Source organism: Cavia porcellus, unplaced genomic scaffold (assembly GCF_034190915.1).
Source record: "Cavia porcellus strain 051 isolate PalLab524CR breed Dunkin Hartley unplaced genomic scaffold, mCavPor4.1 scaffold_33, whole genome shotgun sequence".
Classification (NCBI taxonomy): Eukaryota; Metazoa; Chordata; class Mammalia; order Rodentia; family Caviidae; genus Cavia; species Cavia porcellus.
In genome coordinates, this window is record NW_026947516.1 from 34,621,500 (window position 1) to 34,637,785 (window position 16,286).

The 16,286-nt window shown below is 34.5% G+C and overlaps 1 protein-coding gene across 1 annotated transcript in view; it reads right to left on the minus strand.

Annotated features, from left to right (window-relative positions):
• The window catches only part of Fthl17 (ferritin heavy chain like 17), a 43,658-nt gene extending 27,420 nt beyond the window's left edge, over window positions 1-16,238 (minus strand). The window contains exon 1 of the mRNA XM_063242819.1: window positions 16,078-16,238. The gene's annotated coding sequence lies outside the window, so the exon portion shown is untranslated. The remainder of the gene's footprint in view (window positions 1-16,077) is intronic.
• Window positions 16,239-16,286: the final 48 nt, after the last annotated feature.

Genomic DNA, 16,286 nt, shown 5'->3' on the forward strand with positions numbered 1-16,286 from the left:
CTGTTTCCCTGAATCCCTTCCTCATCTCCAAAAAGTCTACTCTTCCTAACAATTCTCCTTTATTTTGTATTTCTATAGGAAAATAAGAGGTCAAATTACTTCTTTTTTGTGTGTGTCTTTTTCATTTTTATCGGTACCAAGGATCGAACTCACGATTGCCTGTTTGCAAGGCAGGTGCTTATGCCACTGAGCTAAATCCCCAGCCCCCAAATTACTTCTATTTGCAGATGATACGATCTTTTACATAGAAGACCTAAGAAACTCCATCAGAAAACTCTTAGAGCTGATAAATTCAACTAAACTGTAGGCTACAAAATCAATGAACACAAATCAATAGTATTCTCATATACTAATAACGAACCCAATGAGAAAAATTAGGAAAACAATTCCATTCATAATAGCTTCAAAAAATTAAATACCTAGGAATAAAATTAACCTAGGAAGTGAAAGATCTCTAAAACAAAAATCTACAGAACTATGAAGAAAAAAAATTTAAGAAGACTTTACAAAGTGGATAGACATCCTTTGATCCTGGATAGGTACAATTAATATCAAAATGATCGTGTTAATGAAGACATCTATAAATTTAATGCAATCTTTATCAAAATATCAACAACATTCTTCATACTATGCAATTTCCAATATCTTAGCTCTAGAAATACCCTGGGTGCCCATCGAAAGGTATATATATCTAATTACTGGCTTATAAAGAGTGATAAATTTGAGTCATTTGCAGGAAAATGGACACACCTAGAGACCATGATGATAAACAAAATAAACTAGAGACAGAAGATTAAATAGCATGTAATTTCTCTTAAATGAGGTAATATTTATTTTTATCTGTACATCACAACCATGGAAAGAGTTGATTCTTGATCAGGACCCATTCCGTGTGTTTATTTCTTTATACTTCAAATATGAACTCACACTCCTAATTCAAAAATACTTATATACAAACGGTTTAACATACACCAGTTATACTTTAATAAAGCTACTTAAATAATTTTGTCATTAGATGTTAAATAATAGTGATGAAAAAAAGTTTTATTGAACATTTAACATATGCCTGATGTTGTGCTTGGTCTTCCACAAATAATGACTTGTTTTGATTATCACCTTAGGCCTTAGAATTCAGACTATTCTTATTTCTTACAGATGAGAATACTGAGGTTTTAAGCCTCAGAAATTAGCTTATGTGTCCAAAGTCACAAGTAGAAAGTACCTAAGCATAGGAGACACAGAAAACTACCACCTATGGATCAGATCTGACCCCATAGCTGTAAGTAAAATTTTGTTGGACCACTACCATATTCATTTGTTTCCACATTATACATGTGTGCTCTGTCATATATTAATAGGATTGAGTAGTTTGCAATGGAGATATATGGCCCACATGATGGTTTTATATGTCAACTTAGCAATGCCACTGTTCCAATTCAGTCAAGCATTATCCTGGTTCTTTTAGTGAAGGTGTTTTTCAGGTAAGGTTACCATTTAAATCAGTAGACTGAGTAAAATAGATTACCTTCCAGTGGGGAGTCTCCTCTGATCAGTTGAAGGTCTTAAGACAAAAAGAGTGACTTCCCCAGAGAAAGAAAGAATTCTGCCAGCAGACAACCTTTAGACTTGAATTGCAGTTCTTCCATGGGTCCAGCATGTCAGCCTACCAGGCAGTTTCTGGATTTTCAGCCTGCGTAATCCTCTTATTGCTTCTGTTTCTCTGAAGAACCCCAATAATTGTCCATGAAGCCTAGAATGTTAGTTGGTCTTTTAGAAAAAAAAGTGTGACTCCTGTCTACTGATGAGGAGGATATGAATTCAGACAATTTCAATTTAGAGTTTAACATGTTCCCGCCAGTTTGAACCACCAGTGGTATATACATGACTTTTCCAACAGGCAGTTGGTACCACTGGTGATACAAATGGATCTAATCTTTTCTATTGGCCATTTTACTAATAAAATTAATTAAAAAGTCACTAGATGGGACATTCATGGTGGTTCAAGCTGTCTAGAAATGAGGCATATAAATTATGGTCCCATCATGTGTGTGCTAAGCTCTCAGACATGATCCTACATTGCCTCAGAGAATACTGAGGCAATCAACTGAATACTCTGTGACCATTAAAAATTATGAAATCAAACTATATTTATTGCTTTATAAAAATGTTTAGGTCATATCCCTAAGTAAAAAAAGCAGATCACACTTACACTGACAGTATCATCATATTTCTGTTAGAAAAAATACAAGAACATTAAAGAAGGCAATATATACTAGAATGTAATCAGTAGTCTTTAACCAGGCATTAGATTATGAGTGACTTAATTTTCTTTTACCTCTATGTATTTTTTTACTGTCTCACATACAAGTAAAAGTAGAACAAAACATTTCATTTTGTAAATGAAAAAGGAATGATTTGCTTTTTTTTTTTTTTTTTTTGTCTTTTTCGTTTTTATCGGTACCAGGGATCGAACTCATGACCGCACACTTGCAAGGAAGGCGCTTATGCCACTGAGCTAAATCTCCAGCCCCCATGATTTGCTTTTTATACTGCCTCAAAATTCATCCCAAGTCAAAATGGTCAGGTTAAATGGCTCCATCAAAATGTCCTTGATGGCAAAACAATGGCATCCACAGCCTTCTCCTTGTGTCCTACTAATTTCCCACTCAACAGGCCGTCTGTAAAATATTTCAAGAACACCCTGTGAATACATTTTTTTCAGTGGATTTCCATTTAGGGTTATAATTGTTGTCAGTATAGCACATAGGATCTTGGGAGAACAATTCCCTACCAACTTTCTTGGTCCTTGGTTCTTTCTGTACCTGTCTTGCCCTGTTTCAGTTACAACAATCTATCTACAGTTCCTGAAAGGACCCTGGTTCTTATTTTGGTCTGATAAGAGCTAGTCTCTGGGTTGGGGATTTAGCTCATCGGTATAAGTGCCTGCCTTGCAAGCACCCAGTCGTGAATTTTATCAGGTACCAAAAAAAAAAAAAAGCTAGTCTCATTATGGCCACTGGAAGAAAGATCTTATCTTTGCTTTTTTTCAATGCCTGTAAAGGTGTTTATCACAAGTAGGTAGAATGTTTGCTGAATGAAAGATGAATGAATAAATGGAATGAACAACCTCTATACCTCTATTATGATTCTTAATGAGTTTTCAATGATATTTAAGTCACTTAAGTGTCACTCTACTAACATTGTCCTTCTGTTGCATTTTGGTGGGCTCATTAGGAAACTGGTTATAATATATAACAGCTTTTGAATACAAAAAAGTGTATTAAGTTCTTTCCCTCTGTGTCAAAGCTGGTGGCCAATCCATTTCATTTTTTCTAGATTCCCAGAAAGATTATAGATTCTAGTCTTCCTTGCATCAGATTGGGAAATTGTGGCTGAATTTTTTTCTGATGAGAAGATGAGTAGAAATGATTTGTCCCTTCTACAAATATGTCTTCTATAATAGAATCTTTCTGGTCCATGTGGCTTGATTCAAAGGCCTCAGAAGTAATGGAATTGCAAGAAAAGAGTGAGCCTTGTGTCTGATCTGTGATGTGGACTAGAGATTACCTGGCTTTGGGTTTAGTGAATGAGATTTTTGTGGGCTGCTTGTTACTGCTACACAATCTGGCATCTCCTAACTGTATTATCTTCCAAACAAACTTCTGTAACTCTGCTTGGTTTTGTGTTAGGCAGAATTTACATGGTCATTTTAATTTGACATTTCAGAATGCAGACGTTGAAGCGTATCTCCTTATTCAGCTTCTTCATTTTATATTTTCCAAATGATTTGAAAGAGAAACATGGAGTAAGATAATGACTATTCAGTAGAAAGCAAAAAATAGTACAGAGCACAAATAACTCAAAATTAGCATAACAATTCTTACTATTAATATGAGTCTTTCATTTCTTCTCTTTGTTATAGTTCAGAGATCTGCTATGTTTAATAGAAAGTACTAGATACACTGCCTTTTTGATGAAAAGGGTTATACAAACCTATCAAGTGCATGAATATATTATGTGCTTAATTTGTCGATTCATTTATATGAGAATTAAATCTAACCAAAATTAATTAAGGCCAACTAAGTATGTTTTGTTAAACAACAATGCTGTATTTGGTTGATATTCAGGTAGGGATGTTGGTAGACGAAGACTGCTTGCAGTAATGTTTATCTGTTAAATTATCTCTGCTAGATGTGACCAGAAATATGGAATATTTTTACTGGCAGTTATAATCCTTGGACTGCATGTTACTTTATTAGACATCTGGCTGCCAGTTCCACATAGGAACTTTTCATGACCATCACACAGTGGAGGGAACATTAATTTACTCTGAAGACCAAATTAATTGAAAGACCTTTTCCAAACAAAATACATGAAAGAATATTAGCAACATGTTTGCAGATGTAATGATTTTATCTGGTATGGGAATATTTTTTGAGATTTTTGTCTGATTTTTTCTTACTTTATTAATACTTCTTCCTTGCACCACCACTTTAGTTTGTGAGAGCCTTATGTCATGATCTATGACAAGTGTTTCTCACATGGCTCCTCTAGCAAACCATGAGGTACAGGGTGACACACATAGACCTTCTTTTTGCCTTACATCCCAATTGCCTGGCCTACAGTAGAAACCAAGTACATGTTTATAATATGAATGCTGAAACTATTGGTTAGACTTGTGCTTTTAGAACTAGAAAATTCACTTAAAATGAGGTTACTTTACTGTTACAATTTTAAATTAATTTTAAATGTTACATATAAATTATTGGTATATAGCTGTGTTGCAAATATCTATAAATCAATCTGGAAGCAATTGACATCATTTATGAAATTACAATTGTGAGTCTGTGAACGTAATATACATTTTCTTCAATGTTTTACAATAAAACTTGATACAAAATTTTGTAAGGATCTTGCACATTGTTTGCTAGGTTTATTTCTATGTCCTTTATTATAAAGAACTTTGAAACAATGTCTTAAAACAACTTTTTCTTGAGCTTGAGATGTAGCACAGTGGTGCAATACATTCTAGCCCTTGTGAGTCCCTGGATTTCCCCTACATTATGGGGAAACAACAACAAACATTTTCTTCCTCTTTGATAATAATGCTATTGCTTTTCCTCCATGGATTATGAATTCAGAAAATTCACTACTTTTCTCATTTGAATGATTTTTCTAATGATTTTCTGTGAGGACAATCAAATAACTGTCTTCCATAAGTCTAAACTTTTTATTTGCACAAACCATTAGCTGAGAACTCCAACACAGCACTGAATCATAGAGTTTTAGTAAGCACCTTTGTCATATTCCTTAATTTAAGGGCTCATGGTAGTGTTTTCTCACTATGTAATATGATAAAACTTTCTGGAAGTTAATGACAATGACTCTAAAACTCAGTAAAATCTTTGGGACACTTTGCAAGCACTTGTAAGAGGAAAATTCATTGCAATCTATGCTCATATTAGGAGAACAGAGCAAGCACAAATAAATAATCTTATAAAAATCTTAAGATACTTGAGAAACAACAACAACCCAGCCTCAAATTGAAACTAGTAGGGAAATTATAGAGAGTAAAATTAAACTAAAAAACTGTAAGACAAATCAACAAAGTGAAGAATTCATTTTTCAAAAGAGTAAATAATGTTGGCCAGCCCTTCGCAGGACTTACTAGGAGAAAGAGAGAAAAGATTCATATATCTACAATAAGAAATGATAAAGAGGAAATCACAATAGACACTGTTGAAATCCAGAAGATAGTAACTACTCTTAAAATTATATTTCAGAAAAATAGCAAATTTTGACAAAATGAACATATTTCTAGACACATATGAATTACCAAAATAAATCTAAGAAGACATAAATATACATAACAACCCAATTGCAAGCAATGAAATTGACTCAAAAATGAAGAATCTACCAATTAGAGAAAGTCCAGGACTAGATGAATTTATGGCTGAATTCTACAAAATCTACAAGGATATTAGATCACCAATACTACTCAGGTGTTTAAAGAAATTAAAAGGGAAAGGGTGCTTCCAAATTTCTTCATGGAAGCCAATGTCACCCTGCTCCCAAAACCACATGAAGATTGAACTAAAAAAGATAAACATAGAACTTTTTTTTTTTTCTTTTTGGTACCGGGGATTGAACTCCCAACCTTGCACTTGCCAGGCAGGTGCTTATGCCCTGAGCTAAATCCCCAGGCCTAGAACATTCTTTTTAATGACTGTAGTTGTAAAAATTCTCAAGATGTTAGTAAACAAAATGTAGCATATTATCAAAAAGTTGATACACTATGATCAAGTAGATTTCATCCCAGAGATGCAAGGATAGTTCAACATGTGTAAGTCAATCCATTACATAAACAAAAGTGAGATAAAACATCACAGGATCATAACAATAGATGGGAAAAAAGCTTTCCACAAAATCCAACACACCTTCATGATAAAAACCCTGAAGAAAACAGGTACAGAAGGACCATACCAAATATGATAAAGGATATATAAAGGCTATGTATGACAAATGAAGAGTCAGCATCATACTAACTGGGGAAAAACTAAAAGCATACCTCTTAAAATGAAGAGCAAAGCAAAAATATCCAATATCACCTATGCTATTCAACATAATATTTGAAACATTGGCCACTGAAGTTTACGTAAGAGAAAGAAATAAAAAGGACACATACAGGAAAGAAAGAACCCAAATTATCACTATTTATAGATGAAATGATACTCCATATGGGAAACCCAAAGAACTCCACCAAGCAACGCTTAGAGTCAGTAATTTCAGCAAAGTAGCACAATACAAGATCAACACACAAAAATCATTAGTGTTTGCATATACCAAAAATGAATGAAATGAGAAGGAAATTATGAAAAAAGTATCATTCACCGTATCTTCAAGAAAAATGAAATATCTAGGAATTAACCTAATGAAAGAAGTGAAATATATGTACAAAAAAACCTACAGTACTCTGAAAAAAGGAGACTGAAAAGGACATGAGAAAATAGAAAGATGTTCCTTGTTTCTGGATAGGAAAAACCAATATTGTCAAAATAGTCATACTTCCAAAACTGTTTTACAGATTCAATTCAGGTCCAATGAAAATACCAAGAGTATACATTACAGATCTAAAGAAAACAATCCTAAAATTTATATGGAATCATAAGAGATCCCAAATAGCAAAAGTAACTTTTAAGCAACAAGAGCAAAACAGCTACCCTAGCAAGATCAGACTTTAAGCTACACAACAAAGCAATAGTGATTAAAAACAACATGGTACTGCAACAAAAACAGATACATGCATTAATGGAACAGATATAAGGAATCAGCAGCCTCCCCAGACATATTCAACTATGTGATATTTGACAAAGGGTCCAAAAGCATAAAGTGGAGGAAAGATAGCCTATTCTTAATCTGATGTTGGCAAAACTGGTTATCTGTTTGCAGAAGAATGAACCTGGACCCTTATCACTTACCACATACCAAATTAAAATCAAAATGGATCAAAGATCTAAACACTAAAACAGAACCACTAAACCTTCAGGAAGACAAATAGATAAAACACTTGAATACAAAGGAGTAGAAAAGGATTTTCTAAACAGAAGCTCAATCATATAAGAAATAGTGGCAAGAATTACAGCAAACTAAAAAGCTTCTATACAAAACAAAGATTTAATCAGTGGGGTGAAGAGACAATCTATAGAATGGGAAACATTTTTTAATTAAAAAAAATTTAAAAAGAATGGGAAAAATTATTGCCAGCTACTTCTCATAAGGAAGACTAATATCTACAATATGTAAAGAACCCAAAAAAGTAATAACGTGATCACCATAGTTTAGGGCTGTATCCCAGCTAGCCACCTGGGTCCCAGAGGTTCCAAACATCACCCAGCCAGGAGCAAAGCCACAACACCATACACCGGAGGTGCACTCAGGTTAGTCACATGATCCCAAGGCTCTGAACACCTCCTAGCCAAGTGCAAGGCCCAGGCAGCCCCACAATCTGGGGGCTTGCTCTTGGTTAGCCACCTGACTCCCAGAGGTTCTGAACTCCAGGCAACCAGGTGCAAGGCCCCAATGACACACTCCAGGGATGTGACCCTGCTAGCTGCAGCGGATCTTAGCTCCACCCAGCCAAGTATCCCAGTGCAACTCAGTGCAGTGGATCAGCGGAATTCCTGGACAGCCTCGTAGGTCACAGAGCACAAGGCTCCAGCACTGCTGTTTAAGGGTTAGCCTCAGCAAGCAATGAGGATACCAGAGTATGGAAGCTCTGCCCACTGCAGGGTTCCAGTGCAATCCATTGGGATGGTGCCTGGTTAGCTTCAAGTTTCCCAGAGGAAAATTATAATGTGAAAGAGCAAGATGCAGTCTCAGCCCTTATCCCACTGAGAACAAACCCAAGACACACTGAAATGCAAGACAGTGGAAATTGCACAACAGAATTTTCTGAAATGATAGCAACTGAGGTAAAGAAACAATTCCATGAAACTATAGAGGAAATTAGATAAAAAAATCTTTCAGGTAAAAAAATAAGTGACAAAAATTATGAAAGAGAAGCTCAGTGTATCTAAAGAAGATTGAGATAAACATAGAAAATGATGGAAACCTTGAATGAACAATGTAAGACAGAATTAGAATGTGTAAAATACATTCAAAAGGATATTCAGGAAATTAAAAATCCCATTGAAAACTGGCAAAACTGCTTGAATGAGGCTGAAGATAGACTCTCAAATCTTGAAAACAAGGTGGAAGCTTATGATCACAAAAGAAAAGATCTCTAAAAAACAAGGAACCAGGAAACAATGATTCAAGATGGTGAACTGAGAAACAATATAAGAATTATAGGTTTCAGTGAAAAAACAGGAGTCAACACAAATGACATGAATACGATGTACAGAAATAATAGAAAATTTGCCAAACATGGGGAAAGAATCTGATATACAGATAAGTGAGACATATAGAACCCCAAATACCCATAACCAAAATAAATCTTCACCCAGACATACAATAATGGTGGTATCATAAATTCAGCAGAAGAACAGAATAGTAAAAGCTATCAGAGAAAAAAAAAAACAGATCCCTATGAAGGAAAACCTATCAGAATCATGGCAGACTTCTCAACACAAACCGTCAAGTCAAGAAGAGCTTGGAATGAAGTATTTCAGATCCTGAAATAAAACAGCTTTCAACCCAGATTGATGTACACTACAAAATTATCTTTGAAAATTGATGGAAAAATAAGATACTTCCATGAAAAAGAGCAACCAAAGAAATTCATGACCACAAAACCAACACTGCAAAGAGTATTGAAAGATATTCTAGAAAGAGACAAAGATTACTACAATTCCAAGAACAATAGCAGAAGGAAAGCACTAAGCAGAGTAAACAATTAAACAGAAAAAGTAGAAAACTAACAGCATAAAGATAACATGAAAGTGATAAGTCTGTTCATATTAGTAATATCCATCAATGTAAATGGTCTCAACTCACCAATAAAAAGAACCTGATGGTAGAGTAGATTAAGAAACAAAATCCAACAATATGCTGTGTACAAGAAACACAAGAAACTCAAAAGGAAAACCCATAGACTAAAAGCCAAAGGATAGAAAACAATACTCCATGCAACAGGAATGCAGAAAAAAAGCAGGGGTAGCTATTCTGTTTGCAGACAATGTGAACTTCAAACCAAGAAGGATGAAAAGAGATAAAGAAGGTCACTACATACTTGTTAGGGGAAAACTTGAAGAGTAAGAGATTACAATCATAAATATATATGTACCCAATTATGTAAGACAAATCTTAATAGACATAAAAATAAAAAAGCAATGATATAGTTATGAGAAAAATGTATTTTTATACAATGGAATACTACTCAAATATAAAAAGGGTGATCTTGAGGCCTTTATAGGTAAATGGAGGCAACTTGAGAATATCCTCATGAGTGAAATAAACAAGACTCACATTATTACATATCACCTTGTCTTTCTAGTGTAAAAAATAATAAAAACTGACAGAGTAGTGGGATCCAAAAAGTATAAGAAATATTGTAAAAATGAAAGGGAAGGAAAGTGTGTTAAAGGATATAATGGTATGTATAGTGTGTAAGATAGATGACCATATAACTGAATTTCTGTTGGATCATTGAACAGAAGGGTTTGTACTGTCAGTGTTTTGAGTGTCTAGCCACTTTTTATGCTTTGATTTTGTGACGTGGCAACTATTTTTTAAGATGACAATGTGTAATGTATCAACCAGCGATTTTATGATGTTAATTTTTTTGAATTCTGTATTGTTCTACTTTTTTCTGTTTTTATATTTTGTTCTTTTCTTTCTTTGAAAAAAAGATAATATGCAATATAGCAACCATTGTTAAATTTCTTTCATTCTGTTTTGAAAATCTATATTGTTATTATTTTGGGTTTGTTGCTGTTTATCTCCTTTGCTTTTTGTTTTTCTTTTCTGACTTTTTTCTCTTTAAAATAAATGAAATAAAAAATAATAATACAGTTATACTGAGGGATCTTAATACACCATTATCACAAAGAGACAGATTAAACAAACAAAAAATCAGCAAAAGTATAACCGAACTGAATCAAACATGAAAAAATTGACCTAATATTACCAAGTATTCCACCCAACAACATCAGAATACACCTACTTCTTTGCTACACATGGTTCATTCTTTAAAATAGATCATATATTAGTCCACAGAACATGCTTCAGTAAGTGCAAAGGAATTGAAATAATCCCATGCATATTACCTGACCAAAGCACAATAAAATTGGAGATTAGTGACAAAAAATGCCACAAGAACCACATAAACACATGGAAATTAAATAACACTCTCCAAAACAACCAATGGGTTATAGAATAAATTAAACAATATCTTCAATCAAAAGAAAATGCAAACACAACTTACCAAAACCTGTGGGATGCAGTGAAAGCAGTCCTCAAAGGAAAATTTATAGCACTAATCTCTCATGTCACGAAAATGAAATGAACACAAATAAACAACATAATGTTGCACCTCAAACTTCTCAAAAAAAAAAGAAGAGCAAGTCAAGACCAAGGCCAAAAGAAGGGAGGAAATTATAAAGATCAGAGCAGAAATTAATGCAGTTGAAACTAAGAAAACAATAAAAAGAATTCATAAATTGAAGAGTTGGTTCTTTTAAACAATAAAATTGATAAACCCCTAGACAACCTTATCAAAAAGAGTAAAGAAAAAAAAAACTCAAATCCATGCAATATGAAAAGGGTGGAATATGACAGACCCTGTGGAAATACAGTAAGTCATTTATACCTACTTCAAAAACCTTTACTCTCAAAGGTTTGATAACATGGAAGAAATGGACAGATTCCTAAAAACATATGAATTACCAAAGTTGAATCAAGAAGATGAAAAACTGCTGAACCAAATTTCAGTTAATAAAATTGAAAATATATTTAGAACCTTTCCAACAAAAAAAAGCCCAGGTCCTGATGGATTCATTGCTGAATCCTACAAGAAATTTAAGGAAGACTTAATGCCAACACTCCTCAACTCTTCAGTGAAACTGAAAAGGAAGCAAGTCTCCCTAATTCATTCCTGGAAGCAAGTATTAACCTAATACCAAAATCAGAGAAAGACAACCAAAAAAGAGAATTACAGGCCAATCTCCCTAATGAGCATAGATGCAAAAATTCTCAATAAAATACTGGCAAATAGAATGCAACAAGTCCTCAAGAAGATTATACACCATGACCAGGTGAGATTCATCCCAGGAATACAGAGGTGATTCAACATATGCAAATCAATAAATGTAATATACCATATCAACAGAGCCAAAGATAAGAATCACATGATCATCTCAATAGATGCAGAAAAAGCTTTCAACAAAATCCAACAATCATTCATGATAAAAACCCTGCAGAAAATTGGAATAGGTGGTCTTCACCTCAGTCTGATAAAAGCCATATATGATAAACCAACAGCCAACATCTGACTAAATGAACAAAAACTGAAAACTTTCAACCTAAAATCAGGATATTATCACCATTCCTATTCAATATCATTCTCAAAACATTGGCCAGAGTAATTAAGACAAGAGAGAGAAATAAAAGGAATAAAGCTAGGAAAGGAAGAAGTTAAATTATCACTATTTGTAGATGATATGATATTCTACATAGAAGATGCCCAAAACTCTATTGAATGACCTCTAGACGTAATAACCAAATTCAGTAATGTAGCCAGATACATGATCAATACTGAAAAATCAATAGCATTCCTTTACACAAACAATAAACTTACTGGGAGAGAAATAGAGAAGCAACACCCTACACAATACCATTCAAAAAAGTGAAATACTTAGGAATCAATCCAACAGAGGAAGTAAATGATTTATACATTGAAAATTTCATTACTCTTAAAAAGGATATCAAAGAGCATTTCAGAAAATGGGAAGGCATTCCCTGTTCATGGATAAGAACAAAAGTTTGGGAAGAACAATTTTGGGAAATGCCCATTCTCCCAAAATTGTTACACAGATTTAATGCAATTCTAATCAAAATAACATTTGCAAACCTCACAGAAGTAGAGAAAATGTCTCTAAAATTCATCTGGAACCAGAAGAGACCTAGAAATAGCAAATGCAATTCTGAGCAACAAAGGCATGGCAGGAAGCATCACAATTCCTGGCTTGAAATTATACTACAAAGCTACTGTGATAAAATCAGCATGATACTGGAATAAAAACAGAGCTGAAGATCAATGGAACAGATTAGAAGCTACAGCCACAACTATACACACACTCAGCCGCCTCATCTTCGACAAAGCGGCCAAACACGTTCACTGAAAGAAAGATAGCCTCTTTAATAAATGGTATTGGAAAAACTGGCTTTCTATGAGCCAAAAACCATGTCTGTCACCAGGCACTAAAGTCAAAATGAATCAAAGATCTAAATATTAAAACAGAAACACTAAATCTGCTGGAAGACAAAGTAGGTAGAAATGACAACATATGGGGTAGGGCAGAGAGTTCATGAACAAAAATCAGACTGCATGGGAAATATTTGCCAGAGTCAGTAACTAGAATCATGTCTTATTAAAAAGTTTTTGCATTTCAAAAGAAATCTCCAACACAGTGAAAATAAAACCCATGAATTGGGAAAATATCTTGGCCAATTATCCCTCAGACAAAGGACTTCTATCTAGAACATATAAAGAATTTTTAGAAATCAGGCCCCCAAAATTCAAGACCCAATTCTGAGATGAATACACATATGTCAGGTGAAAAAATACAAATAGCAAATAAATATATGTAAAAAATGTTCAACATCAATGACCATTTGAGAAATTTAAATTAAAACAACATTGAGATTTTATCTCACTCTAGAAAGAATGGCCAAGATCAAGAAATCAACCAATAACAAATGCTGGATGGGCTGTGGGGAAAAAGGAATTCTTCTCCACTATTGGTGGGAGTTTAGGCTGGTACAACCACAGTGGAAATGAGTGTGGAGCTTCCACAAAAAGCTAGGATTAGAGATTCCATTTGACCCAGCTATCGTGCTTCTGGGTATTTTCCTAGAAGAACTGAAAACATCACATCACAGTGATATATGTGTAACCATGTTTAAAGTAACACAATTTGTAATAGCCAAATCTTGGAAACAACGCAAGTGCCCATCAATCAAGAAATAAATTTAAAAATTTGGTAATTGTATACAGTGGAGAAATCTAAGCTATAAAGAAAGATTGCATTGAGACCTTTATAAGTAAATGGACGTGAATTGAGCCTATAGTCATAAGTGAAATAAATCAACCTCACATGTGTAAATACCATATTGCCTCCCTAGTGCAAGAAATTGAAAGAGTATATATGATCCAAAATCTACAATAAACATTGTGTAAGTGTAAGAAACTGCTCAAATAAGAAAAGTAAAACAGGTAACAGGGAAAAGAAGGAAAAAAGGAAGAGAACAGGAAAAAGACATAAATTTGTGTGTGTGTGTGTGTGTGTGTGTATATGATAGGTAAAATGATTATACCACCAATTGTGTTAGTTCTTGTAAAAGAACATTTACTACTCATATGATTAGATCAATTTTACATGTCTATATCTGGTAATCTAAGCAGCCCTTTTGAAGGTAAGAATACACAATATTACAACCATTGTTACATTTCTATCTTCTTGTTTTGAATACTTATACTGTTTTCATTTTCCTTTTGTTGTTGTTACCTTATCTCTTTTGCTTTTTGGTTTCTGTATATTTTTTCTCTTAAATAAAAACCAAAAAAATTAAAAACACCTAAAATAAAGACCCAGTCAAGAAATGAGCTAGAGAAGTAAATGGATACTCATAGAGAACAATACAGATGGCCATGAAAAAATGTTCAACATCTCTGTCCAATGGAGAAATGCAATTTAAAACAACACTAAGATTCAGTCTTACTCCAGAAAAAATGGCAATCATTTGAAATTCAAACAATAACAAATGCTGGCTTGGCTGTGGTTAAAAAGGTCACATTTTGTATCACTACATCAGGCTGTTGTATACTATTTTAGAATGCCAAAGATTTTTTAGAGAAACAAGGTAAGAGAGGAGGAAGAAATATAAGGAAGACTTAAGGAAAACTGTAACATCAATTTAAAGGCATTTATAAGACTCTAGTGTCACTATAAAGGAAGACTCTAATTCATTATAAATGCACATTTGACTTATATTTGAGCAAAGTGCTAGAATGATCATTGGGTATTATTGTGTGACTTGGGCCGGGAGGACCTGTCCTACATGAAAAAGGCCTAGATGAGACACTGAACTGATCAAGGGAGCAAAAGAGAATTCAGAGGGAGGAAACATCGAAAGGCTTGTAATAAAGCCATTTTACATTTTTGCTTTAGCCTTTACCTTGTCTATGTTGTTATCTAACATTACCAGACTTGAAGGGAAATCTATACTGTATAAACTTCCAGAGGAGGATGAACCTAGTACACTCAGCATTTATCCAGGGTGGTGGTTATTTTTCCTTTTGTATCATTCAGAATTCTTCAATCTATTATTTAACCCCCTTCTGTTCTCTTTTCAGCAGAGATGCACAAGTGTTGCTCATCTTCAGGGGAAAATGTTGAATTATCTGTCAAGTTTTGCTTCCTTGGGTATGAAATTCCAAAAGAATTTCTATTTCCTTCCTTGAGGATCTTATTTCCTTAGTCTTTCCTTGATCTCTTTGCTGGACTATCTCTGGCCTGTCTCTCTTATTCTGGAGCTCCGTATACCACCCCATAAAAGCAATACAACTAATGCCCAGGGACGACAACCTGGTATATGAAATTCCAACGTGTCACTTGCACTGTGTGCTTTAGTGTCTCCTCCATAATTTATTCATTCATTTTGAGGGCATTTTTTGTGCCAGGAGTCTTAGATGCTCTGGGATAGTGAAGAGAGCTAAAGTTACTCAATCACTACTTTTAAAAACATTATATTCTGTTCAGGGGAGAAGATAATATACAAACTAAGAAAAAGAAACCATAGTGTAACTGCTGGTAATAAATGTGATATAGAAACTAAAACAAGGAGAGGTAATAGTTGGAAGCTGCAATTGTAAATAGTGATGGGACAGTTTGACTGAGAAGGCATATTTTTGGTAAAACCCTCAAGGCATTGAGGAAGTCAGCAAAACAGCCGCTGAGGTAAAGCATACTGTGCCAAGCAATTGGTAAGTATGAAGTCTTTGAGGTTAGACCTGGATGGTGTGTTTGAGAAGGTGGTTGTAAAATGAGTGGAACACAGTGAAGGAGGGGAAGGATAGCAGGCACGAAGTCTGAAAAGTTCAAATCAGACTGTGACCTTGATAGAACTATTAAACCACTTAGGACGATGCAGAGGGGGCAGTTTGATTTACAAGTCTGGATTTATGGAGGACGTTCTGGCTATAGATACCAATCATGGGAGTCATCATCATATAGAAGGTGCACTTTGCCCTGAGATTGAATGAGATCATCAAGGTAGCAAATTTTCCTAAATTTCCACTATTATAGCAACAGACCCAGATAATTAACTTTTGAGGAGGAAAGGTTTAGTTTGACTCACAATTTCAGAAGTTTCAATCCAAAGTTAGGTGTAGAGCTTTTGGGCCCTGGTCAAGGCAGTGCATCACAGTGGGAGCACCTAGCAAAGCAAAGCTTCGCACTTCATGGTAGCTGGGAAGCAAAGAAACAGGAAGGGCCTTCTTGGAGGGCATGCCCCACAATGACCTCACTTCTTCAAGCAAGGACCCACCTCTTAAAGGTTCCATCAAC